At 40.9% G+C, this 22,262-nt stretch overlaps 1 protein-coding gene and 1 non-coding gene across 2 annotated transcripts in view; one reads left to right on the top strand and one right to left on the bottom strand.

Annotated features, from left to right (window-relative positions):
• LOC143292230 (myosin-IIIb-like) overlaps positions 1-8,524 on the bottom strand; it is a 151,446-nt gene extending 142,922 nt beyond the window's left edge. Inside the window, 1 exon segment of the mRNA XM_076602418.1 lies at positions 8,467-8,524. The gene's annotated coding sequence lies outside the window, so the exon portion shown is untranslated.
• A 12,986-nt stretch (positions 8,525-21,510) lies between these two features.
• Trnaf-gaa (transfer RNA phenylalanine (anticodon GAA)) lies at positions 21,511-21,584 on the top strand. Its single transcript has one exon. It is a non-coding gene; the product is annotated as a tRNA-Phe (tRNA).
• The last annotated feature ends 678 nt before the right edge of the window (positions 21,585-22,262 follow it).

Genomic DNA, 22,262 nt, shown 5'->3' with positions numbered 1-22,262 from the left:
ACTGGGCCTAAAACAGATCCATGTGGGACTCCATGATCAGTTTTAACGGGTTCAGACTGGAAATTGTCAACAATGACAGACTGGAATCGATCAGTGAGATAATATTTGAACCAGTTTAGAACAGTGCCATTGATACCAAATGTAAAATGAAGACGGGAAAGAAGGACTGAATGGTCTATCGTGTCAAAGGCGGCTGACAAATCGAGAAGAGTGAGAAGGGAGATTTGTCGGACGCTAGCAGTAGGTTATTCAGGATGTGGAGGAGAGTGGTTTCGGTGCCGTGGTCAACACGATAGGCAGACTGAAATCGGTGGATGAGATTGTTGAAACAAAGGTGATTGTTGAGCTGCTTCAGGACAGCTTTTTCAAGGAGTTTGGACAGGAATGGAAGATTAGAAACTGGTCGATAGTTTTTCAAAATGTTTGCGTCAAGGTTGGATTTCTTCAGAAGTGGCCGGACGATTGCAGTTTTGAAAGTGGATGGAAACGTTCCAGTGAGAAGGGATGAGTTGACAATATTGGTGATTGTGGGGAGAAGCTGTGAGACACACTGGGAAAAGACAGAGGCTGGTATAGGATCGAGCTCACAGGATTTTATTGTCATTTCTTTCAGGATTTCATGGACTTCTTTTCAGTTAATGGGTTAAAGGAATGGAGAGGAGTGCCGTTGAATTGAGGATCAGGATGAGCAGTTTGGAAAGGCATCTGGTCTAAGATGGTACGAATATTCTGGACTTTGTCAAAAAAGAAAGAGGAGAAGACATTGAGGAGTTCAGATAAAGTGTAGGCAGAAGGAAGAGGAGTCTTTTTTGCAGTACCGAGAAGATTTGACATGACAGAGTAAAGAGATTTGGTGGATGTGGCATCGAGAACTTGAGAAGAAAGGAAGTTTGTCTTCGATGATGACATCGTATGTTTGACTTTATTTACTTGTTTTCGGAAGATTTGATTTTGGACTTTCAGTTTTGTTGATCGCCATCACCGTTCCAACTGGCGACGTTTGCGTTTTGCAAGTCGAATGTCTTTTGTGTACCATGGGGCGGAAGGTCTATCAGGGAGCATGCTGGTAGTGGGGGGTGCATGTTCATCCAGCAGTTGAGAGAGGACAGTGTTGTAATGTGCAGAGACATCGGTGCGGGAAGAAATTTTGGAAAGGCGTTCAGCAGCTTGAGAAGAAAAAGTGTTAATGTTGATGGATTTCAGGTTGCGACGAGTAACGGATTTTTTGGTTCTGGTAGGTTTTGAAATATTAAGCAAGAATATGACAGCAGAATGGTCGGAAGAGAGTTCGTCAGTTAGTCACTGACGCAATCATGGCATCAGAGTCACGTGTGATGAGCCAGTCCAACGTATGGCCAGATCTGTGTGTTGGTTCTGTAACGATCTGAGAGAGAATGATTGGACAAAGACAGACATAGGCGTTTGACATCAGTGGAAGTTTGGTTGTCGAAATGAAAATTGAAGTCTCCGAGGATGATAAGTTTGCCAGAACGAAGATTGTAGTAATCAAGTAATGTTCGAAACTCATCGTGAAATAGAGAAGACGTTAGGTTGTTTTTACGACTAGGAGGAGGACGATAGAGACAACAGAAGATGACTGAGTGACCGGGAACACTGAGAGTGACTTCGAGCATTTCAAAAGTGTCATGTGGAATGGCATGGTAATGGGAGAAGGAAAGGGAAGACTCCAAGATATTTCTATAGACGATGGCGATGCCACCTCCACGAGACAGGAAGTGACTTGGTTTTGTATCCAGGAGGGGTCAGCTGTTTAAGTTTGGGTTCATGGCCTTGTAATTTCAACCAGGTTTCGGTGAGAAATACGATATCAAAGTTATTTTCAAAAATACAGTCAGAAATATAGTCAGTCTTTTGATCAGGGCAGACAGATTGAGCATTGAACAGACAGGCATGAAAGAGATCAGAGGCAGGCTGAGAGGAATTTAATGGTGAAGCAGGTGAGTCAGACAGACAGGCAACGGAAGGAGACGATGGTGACTGAGCAGTGGAGGACAGTGGGAAGGCAGAGAAAGGTCCGGGAGTTGAGACAGGTGTGGAAGGGGTAGAAAGCAGACCAGAGCGAATCACGGGAGATACACCACATTTTGGACAGACAGAGACTGCGGGAGAGACAGACAAAGACGGCCGGAGAGAAGCGGAGACAGACAGAGATGAAAGGAGACAGACAGACCGGCAGAAAGAGACAAAGAGAGATGGAGGATGATCGAGACTGCAGCCAGCTTGACTGGGGACAGGTGAAAACAGTGAACCTCAAGCTAATTGCTGTGTCCGTGCGGTCATTGACATATGTTCCCTCTATCTCTGCTGAATAAGGTATGAGAGATCGATCGCCACTTAAATGAACATACACAGACGCGCGCGCGCGCCACGACCACCAAAACCACGACCACTGACCACCGTGCACCTTGCACACGTACACACACGCGCGCGCGCGCGCACGCACACACACACATACACACACACGCACGCATACACACACACTCACACGACAGCCTGACAGACCGGGTCTTTTTGTCCGGCTAATTGTGTTGTACAGAGGGACTCGAGTAAGAGTGGAAACGTCTCTACCATCTGTCAGTCCAGAACAAACATTGCACAATCAACACTACAGCTTGCCAGATGGAGGGAGGTTGGGAGGGGTGGGGGTGCGGGGGGGAAGGAGGGGGAGTAAGGAGGTGGGGGGTGAGTGAAGGGGGGCACACCTGACATCACGTGCTGGTCACGACAACATAATTATATTCGGCTACGTCCCACTTAGGGACTCGCGCCTAGAAACCACAGAACTGCCGATAGTGGAGCCGGAGAGATTTGCCTGCCACTTCTTTCTCGCTCGCAATCTTTAACCTCCCTTCCACCGTGCCCCCCGGCTTAATTCTGCACCCCCTGGACACTTTGAACTTCTCTACGTTCCTTCTGCCGTGACGTTTCGATACCGCCTTTTCCATTTCCCTTATATCCAAGACGAAGAAGAAGACGAAGAAGTTCAGTTCAGTTCAGTTCAGTTACTCAAGGGGGCGTCACTGCGTTCATCGGACAAATCCATATACGCTACACCACATCTACTAAGCAGATGCCTTAATTACCAGCAGCGTAACCTAACGCGCTTAGAAAATAATAGTAAGGAGAACAATGTACATTTGTTTAACGCCCTTTCTCACTAAGAGCTCAGAGCACTTTGTATGAAAGCTGAAAAGTTACAAATTACATGAACCATTCATTACCATGAATTCATGAAGAAGAAGAAGAGCAACAACAACAACAACGATAACAACAACAGGAATGTTCATTAAGATGGTTCAGCGCCCTTTCTCTCTGAGAGCTCATAAAATAAAATAAAAAAGTTACAAATTGCACGAACCATACAAGACCACACTTCCTCCTCCCCCCGAGTGTGTTGTGTGGATAGATAGATAGATAGATTGATAGATATACGTTATGTCAATCCGAATCCAGGTAAACACGTTCGCCATCGACCCCTCTACCACCACACACACTCTCTCACCCCCCTCTCTCTGTTGTTTGTATTCACCTTTATTCCATTAGAGATTCAACCAAACTGAAAAACATCCTTATGTCTTAACTCACTCAGTACGGCCAGTCCTCTCTTCTCCTCTACACAGACCCCTCGGATGTCCAGTGGGTGTCTGAATGACCCAACCTTTAGCTTCCGTCGTCAGAACTGTGGTATTCTTTGTCAACATTCACCTCTTCAGTATAAGAGCGTTCCGCTTGCAATATTTTGATAATGGTAATTGGGATGAAACGCTGTTAACGTCGTCTCTTTCCCCGTTCGTATGGAGAGAGTTAAAGGCAGTCATGCGCAGAGAGACTGAGGTGGGTGGGGTGGGGGGCGGAATTGGGTGGCAAAGTGATCGGCATAGACAAAAAAAAAAAAAAATCTCAGAATATTCAAGAACAAAACTACTCTGCTCTTTCTATCCCTTTCTCGACGTGCGCAATGGCCGAGCGGTTAAAGCGTTGGACGTTCAATCTGAGGGTCCCGGGTTCGAATCTCGGTAACGGCGCCTTACGGATAACGGGTGGAGATTTTTCCGATCTCCCAGGTCAACATAATGTACAGACACGCTCGTGCCTGAACCCTCTTCGTGTGTATGCGCAAGCAGAAGATCAAATACGCACGTTAAAGATCCTGTAATCCATGTCGGTGTTCGGTGGGTTATGGAAACAAGAACATACCCAGCATGCACACCCCCGAAAACGGAGAATGGCTGCCTTCATGGCGGGGGTAAAAACGGTCATACATGTAAAAGCCCACTCGTACACATACAAGTGAACGTGGGAGTTGCAGCCCACAAAAGAAGAAGAAGAAGAAGAAAGAATTCCTTTCTCAATACGAAAGATACGACGATAAGCGAAATATACGACGATGAAGTCAAAGAGGACTGCTGAGTCCGTAAAAAAATACAAATCAGTTGAGAAAGTCTACAGATTCATAAAAATAAAAAAAAGATAAATAAAAAAAGTAGGTTGTAAAATAAGACTCGCTTTTGATCATTACGTTTTCATCATCAAAAGTGAGTCTTATTTTACAACGTAGTTGTTTGTAGACTTTTTTTTTTCATTTGTAAGTTCGACACGTAAGGTGCGTTACTGTTCTTAATAATGATAATCATTAATGATAAGAAATTCTGGAATAAGGATGGGATAAAGTGTGTGTGTGTGTGTGTGTGTGTGTGTGTGTGTGTCTGTGTCTGTGTCTGTGTGTTGGGGGGGGGGGGGGGGGGTCCGTCTCAGTGTTAAAAACGGAATGGTATCCAAATCCAAACGGCTCAATGAAGGAAAATCCGGGGTTCAAATTTTATCGACTGCACCACCACTGGGGATAAATTTCGTGGGTACAATGGAAGACGGTGCACCGGTTACTGCAAACAATATTTGCCCGTATCTAGGACCTACTAATGTGTCACACATTCTGAAAGTTCGGACTGTTTGCACATAGCACCCCGCCCAAATGATCACAGTCTGGCGGTAAAGAAAACGACTTTATTGCATTTCTTGAAAGTTTTCGTATAAATATACAAGGACGAAGAAGAAAGAAAAAGAAAGAAATTGTCATCGAGGTATACGACATGAAAGATGATGATGAAAGATTAGTCTTTATTTCTATCTTATTTATTTATTTATTCATTTATTTACCCATTTATCTATTCATTCATTTATTCGTTTATCTATCTATCTATTCATTGTTTGTTTGTTTGTCTGTTTGCTTATTTTGTTTGTCTGTCTGTCTTTTATTTGTTGTTTTTGTTGTTGTTGCTGTTGATGATCTGGTGATGGTGATAGAGTTTTTTAGCCAGGGTGTGGCTTTTATTTGTTTTGGTTGTTTGTTTCTTTGTTTGTTTGCCGGATTATTGACTTGTTTCTTTGTTTGTGGACGTTTAAATATCTGTCAGAGAATTTACTGACAGGGATCTCTAAATTAAAGTCAAGCGGACGCAACTGACAGTCAGCACAACCCTATATACCATCCACCTTCCACTGACATTTTGTGCCCACCCCTTGATTTATTTCAATTTCAATTTCTCTTGCTGAGATAATAACGTTACGTTAATCCGATTCTGATTCACATTGTGTCCACACATCAGTACCACCTTGGATAAGTACACTACACTGTATTTTGAAATGAAAGTTACCGAAATTATTGTCCTGCACCAACTTTTCTAAATGTCACAGGCGGCATACATGCACACACGCACGCTCGAAAGGTATATATGCGTACAAGCTTAGTCAGCAATAATTTCCATCATATGTATACATCTCTCTCTCTCTCTCTCTCTCTCTCTATATATATATATATATATATATATATATAGAGAGAGAGAGAGAGAGAGAGAGAGAGAGAGTATATATATATATATATATATATAGAGAGAGAGAGAGAGAGAGATGTATACATATGATGGAAATTATTGCTGACTAAGCTTGTATGCATATACTCTCTTGTATGCATATACTCTCTCTCTCTCTCTCTCTATATATATATATATATATATATAGAGAGAGAGAGAGAGAGAGAGAGAGAGAGAGAGAGAGAGAGAGAGAGACAAGAGTATAAAAACTTTCAAATACCTTTGCTGGATATATTAATCTCTCAGACGCACACACACAGTGACACACACATACACACTTAGTGACACACAATTAGTCACACACACACACTTAGTCACACACACACACACACACACACACACACACACACACACACACAGACACGCGATCACCAAGAATCAGCACTGACCCCCGGCCGCATTGAAGACAAATTCTGATTTCAACACACACCTGTTTCGAGACATGCTCACCAGTCAAAGGCACTTGGAAACGTGACGAAAGACTAAAAGCGACGTTGGTCGTTTAACTACTCACCAGTAACCAGCTAACCGTGAACGACATAGGTATACATGACCGGGCAAAAAAAACCCAACATATCACTACTACCAACAATAGAGCTTAGGCACGTAAGAAAGGAGTGGAAAGAAAGAAACAAAGCAGGCCTTTACCGGCAAAAAAAGGGGGGGGGGAGGGGGAGGGACCAGGGTGGGGGCGGGGAGGCGTGGGGGGTGTGGGGGGGACGAGAAAGAAAAGATTTAAAGATTTTTTTTTTTCAAAGAAAGAAAGAAAGACAGACGAACACAAAGACAAGAAAGAGAGAAAGGAAATGAAGACAGAGAAAGAAAGAAAGAACAGAAAGACAGACAGACATAATTATCAATACTTCCGACATGATTATTGTCTTTGTTTTTGCCCACTACGCCCTTGCATACTGCCCACCAACAAGAATGAAGCAAGGATTTTTAAATTCATCTAGCACACACACACACACACACACGCACACACACACACACACATTCCTTTTCGAAAAAAAAAAGCATATTGTAAAAAAAAAAACTGACAGTGTTTCATTCAATGCACTCTTAATAAATTAAACAAAACTTCAAAAACCGCCGCCCACACGACAAGCAAAAGCTAAGGTGGTTAAACCAGGCAGGCACTGACTGCACACCAGTGACCATCAAAGAAAATACCCGAAAACATTAGCCGCGCGGCATAGAATGTCGCGTCAGTTCAAGACCACCGTGTTGTATTGCTAGAATTCTCGGCTCGCATCGAGCCTGATCGGGCTGTTTAAAAAAAATGCTGTAAAACTATAATACTGTAATTCGAAATAAATTGACACACACACACACACACACACACACACACACACACACACACACACACACACACACAAAAATCACATAATAATTATGTCAATGTTCGGTTTATGCAATCTATTCAGTGCTTGGAAGAAAACACAACTTAATTCGAGTAAATTCATAAAACTTGGAAAAGGTGTGTAACTTTTGTTACATCTAAAACATACTTGTCAGTATGTTTGATTTGTTTGGTTGCAAAATCATTATCATTAGCGCGCGCGCGCGCGCGCGTGTGCCACACACACACACACACACGAACAAAACTATAAACAGACACACACAGAGACGGATGTTTACTATAGGTAGTCATACGGACACGCGCGTGTGTCAGTGTGTCTATGTGCGCGCGCGTGTGTGTGTGTGTGTGTGTGTGTGTGTATGTATGTATGTGTGTGTGTGCGTGTGTCTGCGTGCACGCGCGCGCGCGCACGGCAACCTCCATCTGCCAGTATCTGCCGTGTACGTGTCTCTCGCGTAGACACAGGTTCGTTTAGACAAATCATAGTAATAATTATACAAGATGACAGAATGAAACAGATCAAAAACAGATCAACAAATGGGAAAAAACATCGATCAGGCTTCCGATGAGTGAAACGAGAGACAGACAGAGAAAGAGATGAGACAAAGATTCGAAGTAAAAAGACACACAGAAAGAGACAATTAAACGTGGACTCATAGCGTAAGCCTGGAGACAGATCTAGAGGACAGACAAAAGACATGTGAAGACATTATACTTTTGAGATCGAGGCACAAGAAAAATACCTGGCGAGAAAACTATTGAGCCACAAAAAGGATCGATACACTATCATGTATGAAATATAATCACGGGGCACAAGAAATCATTACAGTGTTTTCAATAAAGATCGTGGATAATGTTCAAATATATCTTTTGCGTCAACGCGGAAATGACAATAACCTACGTGAGACAAACAGTATAGCCAATGCTAATAACAGGAATTTTCTAAGTTAATTATCTTTCGTTCTGCTCGTCTGTTTTTACAGAGACATATAGGTCACAGCTATGTCGGTTCAGCTGACCTACCTTTTCATATCCCAAACAGAAAAACAAAACAAAACCGACACAGTCACTTGTTCAATCCGACACAGTCACTTGTTCAAAAACTAAACAGAACGGAACGGGTGAGTTGAGACCGCGAGAACTGAACCAACAACTGGACTTAAACGAATGCCAAAGCACAACAATAATAACACATCGTTTCTCAAAACCCACCCTTCTTCCTTCCCCAGTGGAACAAGAAACCTCTGGAGAGTAGCAGCGTGTGAATCACACACCGAACACCTTAACCAAAAATTACACGCCCCCCCTACGCCCCCAGACCTCTCCCCCCCCCCCACCCCCCCCCCCCCCCCCCCCCCCTCCCCCCCCCCCCCCCCCCCCCCCCCCCACACACACACTTGGCTACTCCACCCATTTGATCATACAGCACTGGTGGTGTTGACATAACCGGTCCACCGAAGCACACCTTACAGGACAGCAGACAAAAGGGAGGAGTCGGTATAGTAGTACCCGGGGTAAGGCTCGGTCAGGGTAAGAATAAGGGTGCGTAGAACGTCGGGGTTTTGACTGACTGACTGATCAGGTTCCTCGCTTTGGCAGGATTTTTTTTTTTCTCTCTTCTTCTTCTTCTTCTTTTTTTTTTTTTTTTTAAATATATAAAGCGAGTCCTGGACGTGTCGTTTGAACGGGTCGGTTGGTGACTGGCGGGGGCGATTGCTATTGTGTTCGTCAGCTTCGATCAGTTCGCGCCAGTTAATTTTCTTGACTGTCCGTGTGTGTGTGTGTGTGTGTGTGTGTGTGTGTGCGCGCGCGCGGGTGTGTATGTGTGTGCGTGTGTGTTTGGGGGTGGGGGGGTAAGGGTGTTTGTGTGTGTGTGTGTGTGAGGGGGGCAGGGGCGGGGGTATAGGGGAGGGGGGGAGCCGGTGTTTTGGGGGTTATTTTTTGGGGGGGAGGTTTTTTTGTGTGTGTGTGTGCCGTGTGTGTGTGTGTGTGTGAGTGTGTGTGTGTTTGTCTGAGAGTTCGTCTGTGTGTGTGTGTGTGTGTGTGTGTGCCTGTGTCATTGTGTCTGTGTGTGTCTCTGTGTGCCTGTGTACGTGTGTGAGTAGGTATGCTTATGTGTGAGTGCTTATGTGTATGTGTGCGTGCATATGTGTGGCAAGTGTGTGTATATATTTTCTTTTAAGGTCTTCTCTTGTGTTTTTGGGCGCTGTGAGCGAGTGAGTGAGTGAGTGTATGTCTGTCTGTCTGTGTTCTACAAACGCTCGTGTGTATGTGCATGCTGGCACGCTTTTTATCTATTTCATTACTTCAGTAAATTTGTGCGTGTGAGTGTGTGTGTGTGTGTGTGTGTGTGTGTGTTTTATTTAGTTCATTACTTTAGAATATTTGTGTGTGTGTGCATATGTCTTTATATCATGCAAGTGCACACTCTTCCTAGAGTACATGCATCAATTTGCGTGTAATCAAATGTGCTTATTCTATTGCACTGTGTTACCTTTTTGTTACAACAAATTTCTCTTTTTGAAATTTGGGCTGGTCTCCCTTGCCACAATTCCGTTTCATCTTTGTTTTCAATTCTTTTTTATTCCTTGTCTGCAACTTTGTTTTGTTTTGCTTTGTTTGTTTTATATGTGGTAAGAAAATGCTGCATGCGAGACCTCAGTTGTTGTTTTTTTGTCTCATCTGAAAGACTAGCGCCCAGCCAGACAACCACTCAATCAATGTCTAGGAGAGGAGGTGGGAGTAAGATTTCCTTTCCATGCAGGACTCGATCCCATGGACAACTGAATCTACAGTATCTACAGTGAGGCAGGCAGGCTATCACTGGGCCATAGCCTGCTCCACTAAATGTGTACACATCAGTGTCCTATGCAGTATTTGACTCTCTCTCTCTCTCTCAGTGTGTGTGTGTGTGTGTGTGTGTGTGTGTGTGTGTGTGTGTGGACGCATGTGTGTGTGTGTGTGTGTCAGTGCGTGCACGTATCTGCGTGTGTGTCCGCGCGCATGTCTGTGTGTTGGGGGAAGAGGGAAGGGGAGGGTGCGCGCACGCGCGTCTTGGGTGAGTCACTGTGTGTACTGATGTATGTGCGGACGCATGTGTGTGTGCATGCGCGTGCGTGCGCTCGTGCGCGTGTGTGTGTGTGTGTGTCAGTGTGTGTGTGCGTGCCGTGCATGTGTTCATGTGTGTGTGTGTGCGCGCGCGCGCACTGTGTGTACTGTTTTATATGTGGTAGTGTGTGTGCAAGTGTGTGTGTGTGTGTGTGTGTGTGTGTGTGTGTGTGTGTGTGTGTGTGGTTCATTTGCTTCAAATTGACTGACTTAGCTGTTACCCCTCCAGAGATATATTTCTGCAAACTGGAAAGATTCTAAAGCATCTTATCAAATGTTTGTGCAAGTACTCGATCTCTCCTATGCAGTGTGACAAGTACTCGAAGTGTCCTATGCAGTACTTGACTCTCTCTCTCTCTCTCTCTCTCTCTCTCTCTCTTCTCTCGGTCTCACACACACACACACACACACACACACACACACACACACACACACATAATTATGGATGCCCAAGTTCCCATTTTTTGTGGTCTTCTTAGAATTCGTGATCCAGGCAACAAGTCGATCTCGATTCAGTTGTTGTACGTACGTAGTTCTTCATAATGCAGGCCTGTGAAACTGAGAAGAAACTATGCCGGATATAATATGTGTTCAAAACTGCTGAGCTGTGGATCAAGTGATAGAAAGCTGCATCACCCGTGTATTGCATAAATTTTGAACGTTCAGGGGTGGTCTCTAGCGTATTATTTCCATCTTTTGAGCTGATCCCCAGTAATTATGCAGGGAGAAACGAACACTACACTTGGCGAATGCTACTGTTGTCATGGACTCATCTTCAGTGATGTTATCATCAAAACACACTCAGCTCAGTAATAAAGCTAAGACCCCCACAGGAAAACCACATTCGGGCCTACCTGTGTCGGTTTTCTGTACTGACTCGACGACACCGCCCTTCCTGTCAAATTCGATCAAAACATCGCATGCATGCCCGGTATGTGTTGGTCGATTTTCTGCTCGTGTCGCTCGCGTTCTCTGGAGCTTCACGAGTTTCGTGGAAATACCCAACATTTCTGGTTAAAAAAATTACAACCATGCAAACAAAATGTTCAAAAATACATACCAAGATCAGTTTCTTTCGTTCATCAGATAGCAGTATGTGACTGATTCACACAAAAAGTATTTTCTTCCAAACGTGTGTTTGGATCTGAATCAGGCGGCAGCGCTGCGCCATGCTGTCAAAGCGGCGAGCGAAAGCACCACGCATGTTCAGTCGAGAAGAAGGTTTGTTTACATCCGGTGCAAGAAAATTAGCATATGAAACAAAAAGGAAAAGTACGAAGGCGGCTGAACTGATCATCAATGATAATTAGTTTTGCAAGTTACATCATCAGTGCGCTTGGAATCAACAATCCTAGTTTCTTCTTCTTCTCCTTTCTTTCTTTTTTTGTAAATGTATTCTCTAATTTCTGCATACTACATACATTGTTATATTATGTTAAAACACATTGTGCCAGACTCTGTGTGTGTGTGTGTGTGTGTGTGTGAACATGCATGCACGATTATTTTCATGGGTGCACATACTGTGTGCTTTTGTACCTCTGTAAGTTTGTGTGTGCATACGTGATTGCTTGATCGTGCACATGCACACTTTCACAAAAGTTAAGAAATCAGAATTCATTCAGAACCTTTGGATTTTATCTTTCCGTTGTGCTTCCTTTGTTACACATCATTATATGATATAGTGGTGTATAACACTCGCTAGTAAATCTAGCTTACTCCTGTCTAACGAGTCCAAATGAAAACATTTACTTATCCTCCCATATCACCCTAATTACCATCATCATCATCAAAATAAGAATGATTGTTTGTCAGGAATTTTTCCAGGCCAAGGAAATCATGCTAAGGCTAATGTCTTTCCAGAATGTTTTCCTCCCCCCCCCCCAGCCCCCCCACCCACTCCCCCACCCCAGTGTTGTTTTTATAGCTACTATATATCTGTATGGGGAGTTTGCACCATGTAAGTACTGTATATTATTATTGTTATTATTATTATTATCATTATTACTGGATATTCTTATTCTTCTTGTTATCATTATTACAACTACTACTTCTACAACTGTAATATACAAGACAAGACAAGACAAATTCTTTATTTCGAGGATAATAGATAAGCACTAGTGTGCTTTTTTACATCCAGTCCCCACCCTGTATAGGGTCTACACTACACAATACTAAATAAAATGAAAGCATGAAAGCATGGTGTCAGCAGAGATACATAACATGGAAGAAAATAATTAAATAAATAAATAAAAACAAAACAAAAAACAAACAAAAAACCCAAAAACAAAACAAAACAAAACAAAAAAACAAACAAACAACACACACACTCACACATACACACATACACACACACAGCATACAGGTGCTAGCATGGTGTTAGTAAAATGTGTAGGAAAAAAATGAACAAAATGAAAGAAACAACACACACACAACACACACCGCACTACAGATCAGAGTGAGGGATAGAGGGTGAGGGAGGTTATCAGTCAACCATACACATTTGACAAACAGTATCATTAAAATGAACAATTTACATTACACATTATGGCATAAGGTGGGACAGGCAATGTTTTTTGAAGGTGGTTGGGCAATGGTGTTGTTTAATTGTTTCTGGGAGTGAGTTCTATACGGTGGTGCCTGAGTAGGCCAGACTGGATTTGAACAAGTCAATTCTTGGAATTGGGATATGGACTTTGGGGGGATTCCTTGATGAATTTACAGAACATTTGTCTATTAATGTTGGTGGTGCATTACCTGTCATAATCTTTTGCATCATGATTCCTTTATTGTACTCTAATCTATGGATTAGTGGGAGAATATTCGCTTGTTTATAGTCTGAGTCTAAAAGGGAAGTCTTTTTAAGGAGTACCAGCTTGAGCCCCCATTTATGAAGATTCTGTTATGGCTTCATGGTGTTCGCACTTGCAGAATCCCATAGTGTTGATGGATAATCTATTGTGGACTGGATATGTGCTTGAAAAAATAATTTCCGTGAATGAAAGTCAAGGAAATGTTTGATTTTGGATAGTTGATGGGTTTTCTGGGCTGTCTTTTTGCACAGGGAATTTATGTGAGGATTCCAAGTGAGATTGTTGTCAATTATAATCCCCAGAACTTTGTGATCACTGACCTGTTCAGTAGCTTCACCTTTCATTTGGATGGAAAGAAAATTATGTATAGTGTTTTGCCTCTTTTGTCTGGTTGTGATTAACATGCATTTTGTTTTTTGTGGGTGAAGAGACATGTGGTTTAGTTCGGTCCATCTAACGAGCTCATCAGTACTTTCTTGTAAGTCTTTTGCAAGAGCGACAATGTCAGTATCAGAAGTGTGGATTGTTGTATCATCCGCAAAAAGTTCGCAGACAGATTTCATATGGAGCGGTAGGTCGTTTATATATATCGAGAATAGTAAAGGGCCTAGAATAGACCCCTGAGGAATGCCATAATCAAGTGTTGTTGGTGCGGAGATTGTTGTACCCATTGTCACGCATTGTTGTCTGTTTGTCATACAGGATTTAAGCAAACTAAGACAATTGGTTGACAGACCATGTAGTTCAAGTTTTCTAAGGGAAAACAGGGAGCTTGTGCCATACAAGTACTGTATACTATAACATTATCATTACTATTATTATTGTTATTACTACTATATCTATATGGGGGAATTTTCACCATATAAGTACCATATGTCATTAGTGTTATTACTGATATTATGCACCATAAATGTACTACATATGAAAGTACTACCATAAAAGTATTACATATCATTATTACCATCACTATTAATATCATTATTATTACTATATCATTATTATTATTACTTGTATAAACATGTGTGTGTGTGTGTGTGTGTGTGTGTGTGTGTGTGTGTACTTGTGTGTGTGTGTGTGTGTGTGTATGTGTGCATGATTGAGTGTGTGTGTATGAGAGATGGAGAAGAGGGGAAGAGGAAATGGCAAATTCAGCAGCCTGGCTAGAATAGTTTCTATACAGGTAGGTTATACTGAGATATGAATAGGCTTGGTGGTTAGTTCACCAGTGTCGTATTTGTATTTCTTTTTATCACAACAGATTTCTTTGTGTGAAATTCAGGCTGCTCTCCCCAGGGAGAGCATGTCACTACACTACAGCGCCACCCATTTTTTTTTTTTTTCTACAGAATTTTGCCAGGAGGAGGAGGAATTTTGTTTAATGTCCCGTCACACATATCAGTGATTGAAGACATTTTGTTAAAAGTATTTATGAATACATCTGAGTATTATCGGTTAGAAGGGGTGGGAGATGTGGATGAATGGAGGGTTGGGAGAAACTGGGCAAATGAGGGTAAAAATGTGGGTGAAATTTGGAAGAAAAAACAACAACAACAAAACAACTCTAAATACAGTTACAGGAAATTACTTAAAGGACTTCGTAAAAGAGAAGTCGTTAAACTGACAAGCGAAACAACTGATAATGAATGCAAAAAGTCAAAAACATCAACGTTCTGTCACTTGTGAAGACACACTTTCGTGTACAAAAGGCTTCATCAAACTACAGTGAAAAATTATATGCTCAATTGTCAGGTTACTAAAGCATATGCATTTGACATTAGAACAATACTTGGTCCGTAATGAATTTGATAATAGTCTGAGAGCTAAACTCAGAATTGGTCTGCGAATCGGACCAAAGTCTGAGAGAGTCAACTGACGAGGTTTTAGACTTGAATTCAAGCACCTATAAAAGTCTCTTTCTAGTATATTGCTTATTTCCTTGTATGTATTTTGCCAGGAACAACCTTTTTGTTGCCGTGGGTTCTTTAATGTGCGCTAAGTGCATGCTGCACACGGGACCTCGGTTTATCGTTTCATCCGAATATATATATAGAAAGAGAGAGAGAGAAAGATAGATAGATACAGATATAGATATGAATATATGTAGCTGATAAAACTGTTCAGAGACAAGAGCTCCATACTGCACTGCCCACACCCTGTGTATATATATGTATGTGTAGGCATCTGCGTGTGTGTGTGCACCCTGATGATGGTGAATATGGTTTTATAACATGACACAACACACACACACACACACAAATGGCACCCACAACTGCCACCATTTATATGTTCCACATTTGCACTGTTGATATTTGTTCAGTTCACCTCTGAATTGTCAAACACACGCATTATCTATATGATGCAAGCATAGAAATGGCGATCAAGAGTAGACTGCCTGCAGTTATGTCTGTTTAGACTGATCATGGGATAAACCAGATCAGAATGGTCGATTGAATCTGTTGTCTGTGACTGCTGTGTAACCATGACATCCATCAATGTAAGCCTAGAATGAATTGCTGATACTGCAATATACATAAGTGTTGTCTGGCATCAATAGCAGGATCTGATTAATGAGAATGTTGACTGCTACAGAGGAACATACGGGACAAATCATATATCAAGACATCTATATGCATGCTGGAGTGATGATGATGTTAATAACATCTTTTAGTCATTTATCCAGATTTTTATTGTTGAATAAAAACATTTGACCACAATCAAAATGGTCATAACAGTATTCTAAATGAAGTAAAGCTTGCAACATAGCATTTCCCTGGTCTGCAAGGCATGTACAATTTGTTTTTCAACTTTTGCATTTATACGGATATAAATGCCTGGTAGCTGTAATGGAATAATTATATTTTTGCATTTGTGTGCATACTTTCAGGACTCTGATGAAACTAAGTATAATATGACTTGGAACACGTATACACAATGAAAGAGAGAGAGAGGGAGAGAGAGAGGGAGAGAGACAGAGAGAGAGAGAGAGAGAGAGAGAGAGAGAGAGAGAGAGAAACATCCAAATCCTTAAATCCACAGAGAGAGAGAGACAGAGGGGGAGAGAGGGAGAGACAAAGACAAAGACAGAGACAGAGACATAGAGAGTCAGAGAGAGACAAGCTAACAGAGAGGCTAAATCAACCAAGTCAATCAATCCAAACTTTAATACAACAGTGTAGATGACTGCTAAAAAGTCTTCCTGCTGATAATATTTGAACAAACAAACAAAATTCTCCATTATTATGCAGTACACTGACTACACATTTAAAAAAAGTTAATCTGATGATGGCAAATTCATTTCCAAATTATGCATAAAAAGTGTCCAAAAATGTATAACTTGAAAATAACTGCTGCATCTATGACAAGGTGTTGACTAAAAGCTTATCAACACCAAACAGTAATTATACTCCAAAGCAACCAGTGTGGTACTCACACAGGGTGCATTGGAGAGTGTTTCCATGATTCGGTTAAAATCTGTCAGGGCTGCCCTCCGTCTCCTATGCTGTTCAACGTCTTCCTGCAATGCATCATGACTGACATGCTTAGAAGATCATGTCAGCACAGCCAGTGTTGGCGGGAGAACCACCATGAACCTTCGCTTCACAGATGGCACTGATGGCTTGGCAGGTGGTGAGCAAGAAACTCACCCAGCCTGTTACAACACAGGATGAAACATCAACAAGAAACGGCATGGAAACCAGTGCTGAAAAGCCCAAGCTGATGGTCAGCTACAACACCACCCTCGCTGCTGATAAAACTGTCCAGGGACAGAAGCTTGGAACTGTCCAACAGTCGACTTATCTGGGATCCATCAGCAGCAATGAAGGATCGAAACCAGAAATCCTGTCAAGGGAAGCAGAGACAACACCGGTACTGTCCAGACTGAAACCTATATGGAAGGACAGCAACACCTCCATGAAACGCAAGATCTGTCTCCTGCATGCACTGGTGTATTTCATCATCCTGTATACCTGCAAGGCATATAGGCCTTCACAGGGGATTTAGAAAGAAGAATGCAAGCCATCAAACTAAGGTATTATTGCAAGATGCTAAACATCAGACACACTGATCCCGTCACCAATAAACAAGTGCACCAAATCATCAAGCAGATATTGGACATTTTGAAGATCTGCTGACATCAACTTAGAAAAGAAAGGTACGCTGGAGTGGCCACATAACAGCACCTACTGGCCTTGCTGAAACAATCTTCAAAGGAACTGTTGACGGAGAGAGATGGAGTGGAAGACAAGAAAAAAACAATGGACAGAAAACATTGCAGAATGACAGGAAAACCATTTGTAGAGACCCAGGCTTTGCCACACAACTGACAGACCTGGAGGAATCTGGTGAACAGTTCTTCTGTGTGGTGCCCCAACGATTCTTCACAGAGTTGAGGGATAGAATAAGAAGAAATGAAAAATAACATGTCCTTGATAAGTTTGGTGGTTATGATAATAAAAATATTTTTAAAAAAACAACAAAAAACCCACTTTAGCTTGACTAAACGCCCAGATTTCGGGTTTCAGGCCTAAAAACACATTATGCATCCATACTGATTTTTACAAACATTCAACCCACCAAGAGCACAATCACAAAACACACATGTGCATGCTCTCTCTGTCCATCTGTCTCTATGTTTCTGTTTTCCTCTATCTGTCACCCTCACACACACACACACACGCACACACACACACACACACATACACACACATGTGCAATAATACAGATAAATATCCCAATTTTGCACATTGATAAAACATCATTCCCACAACCAGCATCGTTTGTGCACAAAAAAAGTGCATAAAACTGAAAGTCAGAATATTGCAGTCAATATAAAAGTTTGTCGTTAATGTTGATAACAAATTCTATCATTGGAGTAAAATATTTCTGCTTTTACCATACGCACCAAAACCAGCATTCTTTGTGCAAAAAAAAAAAAAAAAAAAAGGTGCATAAACTTTAAGCCAGATTATCAAAGCTGATATCAAAGTCTATGATTTGTGCTCAATATAGAATGAAGAAAAAACAAACAAAACTGTTTCTAGCTGTCCCCCCAAAAACAATGTAAAATTCAGCAACAGCATGAAACACCTTTCAAGACTTGAAATATCACTATCAATAATAGCAGCACCACCACCATCAAGGAAGGCTATAAATTATACAACAAAAATGTTCAACACTAGCAATGATAAAAAATGTAGCAAAAAAAAAAAAAAGGGTGAGCGGATGGGGGTGGGGAGGGAGGACAAATTACCCCCACTCACTTTTACAGTAAACTATAAAACAAATATTGTAAGACATGTTTTAATTACAACAACTGCAACCAATAAATCTTCTGGGCTTGTGATGAATAAAAACAACAACACTACCACTATTATTACAGTAAGATATAAAAAGAAAAGTTTACAAACTATGTTATAAAAAAAAGAAAAGAAAAAAGACAACTGCCACCACCTCTAAGGTTGAATCAAGAGGCATAATTATGAACAGCATTATGATGGCAACCATCACCATCACATTCACAGGTTTTTTTTGTCTGCATTTACAAATGTGTGTGTGTGTGTGCATGTCGTTCTGTATGCCTGTGTGTGTGAATATATATATGAGAATAAGAAAAGAAAAAAAAGAGATGGGTGGATAGAGAGAGACAGAAGGAAGGAGATGTTACCAATTATTGTCCAGAGATAAACAAAGGGAAAGATTAAAAGGCAAGAAGAATGAACAAGGATCCAATTTTTCCAAGTGTTAACCCAAGTAATATATTTTTTTCTTTTTTGTCACTTTGAAAAAAGTTGTGGGTTTTGTTTTTCTTTTGTTTTGTGTGTGTGTGTGTGTGTGTGTGTGTGTGTGTGTGTGTGTGTGTTCATATGTAATGGAAAAAAAGTTTGTGAGTGTGTGTGTGTGTGTGTGTGTGTGTTCATAAGTAATGGTCCACTGGGGCAGGAGTGACCCTTTCATAAAGTGTAGATGAGGTTTACACAAAACAGCCACACAATTCCTTCATCCTCAAGTACACCAACTGTCAAAAAAAAAAAAAAAAAAATCTTAACCAAAAAAACGTAGGGGTGAAAAACTTTCAACTCTACAGGATGTTCAGCAAAACAAGTGACAGGAATTATCTTTTTGCACGTTATGTTGTGGAAGACAAGAACAGCCTGACAGCCTTGCCTTTACATCAAAACAAGACCTTATGCCTATGTAAAACCACAGCAGACATCCTTTAGTGACTCCCTCTGAAAGTGTTGAGATACAAATCTAAAAAAAAAAAGATTAAAAAAAAAAAATCAAAAAAAAATCCCAACATCATATTCACATGAAGACCACTGTCTAATGACAGATTTTGAAGAAAAAATGTGATGGAGTTTCTGTAGTTGTCAGATTCTTCTTTCACAAAAGCAGCCAAGGAAGAGACGACAGCTACAGTCAGGCAATCTGGGTTAAATGGCTAAAAGTCTCCCAAAAAATAAACACAGGAGAAGGGGGTTCGCTGAATGAAGCCTGAGTCTTCAGGACATCATTCACACAATATCAATTGTGCAAATGAACAAATTTCGTCTGCCTTCCTCAACAAGACTCTGTGTACAAAATGACACGTTTGTTCAAAACAGCAACTGCTGACTGAAAAAAAAAATTGTCAAAATTGTCACATATGGCATGAAAAAAAAACCAACCAAAAAATTAAAAAACGCCAAAAAGTGACAAATTTATTGCCTCTTTTAACACTACCAAACATCAGATTATGCACCCGTACCTTATCTTATGATCTCAGACATGACAAACATTGGATATAAAGATTGCACAGCCATCATCATACAAACAATACATTGCAATTAGCCAAAATGTATCACAGGTGCTGCTGGACATTGTGAACAGTGACTCTGTGTATAAGGAAATCTGATCCAATGAGATTCAAGTGAACACATATATCTGAGTGAAAAAAAAAAAATCACAGTGAAACAGAAAATTACATTTCTTGTAATATTTTGGTGTTGTTGTTTTTTCTACTTCACAATATATGGCACAAGCTTAGTCAAAATAAACCCACGAGCAAACAAGCAAACACAATCAGATATAAATCTGAAATGGCTGTTTCAATAGTCTTTGTGAAATAAAACTAAAGAAGCACAAGTCTGGTAAACCTGTTGAACTCTTGGTCAACAGATTCTTTCATTGCACAGCAGTTTAAAACAAAAATAGAAATAAAATAAATAAGATAAAAGGAAAAGGATAGTCCCCAAATAAAATATGCTATTACTCCAAAAGAAACTGAACATGGGAATTATGAAACAGAGAAAAAGGACAATGTAATGCATTTTAACCAGAACATTGTTTGGACTTTGACCTTTGACCTCTAACCTTGACGTTCTGAAAACATTTATGCTTTAGCCATGACCAGTCACTGTATCATACTTCATGAAAACTAGATGAAAAACCTAGGCTTGACTTTGACTCTCTGTTGGGTACCAAGTTTGATGAAGAAAACCCCATCTCTTTCACACCTGCAAATTTTCCAACCATCACCATACGTCATGTTGCAACCTTGACTTGGATCTTGAATTTCAATGGGGAATATGCTGTCATAATGGTCAGGCAAAACACAAAGTTTGACAAAAACCAGATGTAAGACTTAAACAGTTGGGTTTAAAAAAAAAAAAATCCTGTTTTGCCAATATGCTTCATCTTGTTTCCAACACCAAATTTTGCAGTTTGCTGTAATATGCCAAAATACAAAAATAAAAGTTTAATTCAAACACACACACACACACACACACACACACACACACACACACACCTGGGAAACCAAGACCAAGACCACATTAGTCACTTTCTTTACCCATGTGAGTCAAAAAGTAAAACAAAGCTGTGAAGATTGGTCTGCATCTGAATTCTTTCCAAAATCACTTTTTTTCCTTTTTCCTTTCCTGTTTTGTTGTTGTTGTTGTTGTTGTTGTTGTTGTTTTTGACAACAACAACAACAAAAAAAAAAAAAAAAAAAAAAAAACCAAAGAGCTAAAACACTTCCCATAACTAAGTAAACCAAAGTTATAGAGAGAATTTCCAGAAAAAAAAACCTGAACAATAAGAATAAAAAATATATAATTACAAACACTTATTGGAGTAAAAACAATACAAAGTAAACCAGTATTGTTGAGAAAATTTTCAGAAAGACCTGAACAATAAGCACAAAATGGAAAATTCTAAACATTTCTTGGAGTCAATACTCTCTGGATTCTATAGAAAATGGTAACCACACCAAAAACATGTTCAGCATGACTTGTGAATTTTCTCTTCTTTTTTTTCTGCATCATTAATACTGAGTTATCCAAAAACTGGGTTTGTCAGCCGGAATAGCTCAGTTGGGAGAGCGTTAGACTGAAGATCTAAAGGTCCCTGGTTCAATCCCGGGTTGGGTTACACTGCTGGTCAGGCATCTGCTTGGCAGATGTGGTGTAGCGTATATGGATTTGTCCGAACGCAGTGACGCTTCCTTGAGCTACTGAAACTAAAACTATCCAAAAGAAATGTGCTTCTTCTTCTTCTTCTGTGTTCACTCGTATACACACGAGTGGGCTTTTACGTGTATGACCGTTTTTACCCCGCCATGTAGGCAGCCATACTCTGTTTTCGGGGGGGTGTATGCTGGGTATGTTCTTGTTTCCATAACCCACCGAACGCTGACATGGATTACAGGATCTTTAACATGCGTATTTGATCTTCTGCTTGCATATACACACGAAGGGGGTTCAGGCACTAGCAGGTCTGCACATATGTTGACCTGGGAGATTGTAAAAATCTCCACCCTTTATCCACCAGGCGCAGTCACTGTGATTCGAACCTGGGACCCTCAGATTGACAGTCCAACGCTTTAACCACTCTGCTATTGCGCCCGTCAGAAATGTGCTTGATTCTAACCTATTTTGGTATGTCTGTGTCTTTATGTCAACATTCTTTGTTGTTGCAGATGCACTTTAAGATTTGCTCCTGTGATATCAATTACCTTGGTAACTGGTAACATATTGTCCATATTCTTTTTTCCTTTCTTGTGTGTGCATTAAAAATAAATCTATAAAAAAAATGTAAACCAGTATCAGC

This window comes from Babylonia areolata, chromosome 18, assembly GCF_041734735.1.
Source record: "Babylonia areolata isolate BAREFJ2019XMU chromosome 18, ASM4173473v1, whole genome shotgun sequence".
NCBI classification, from domain to species: Eukaryota; Metazoa; Mollusca; class Gastropoda; order Neogastropoda; family Buccinidae; genus Babylonia; species Babylonia areolata.
This window is presented reverse-complemented; position numbering and strand designations above follow the sequence as displayed.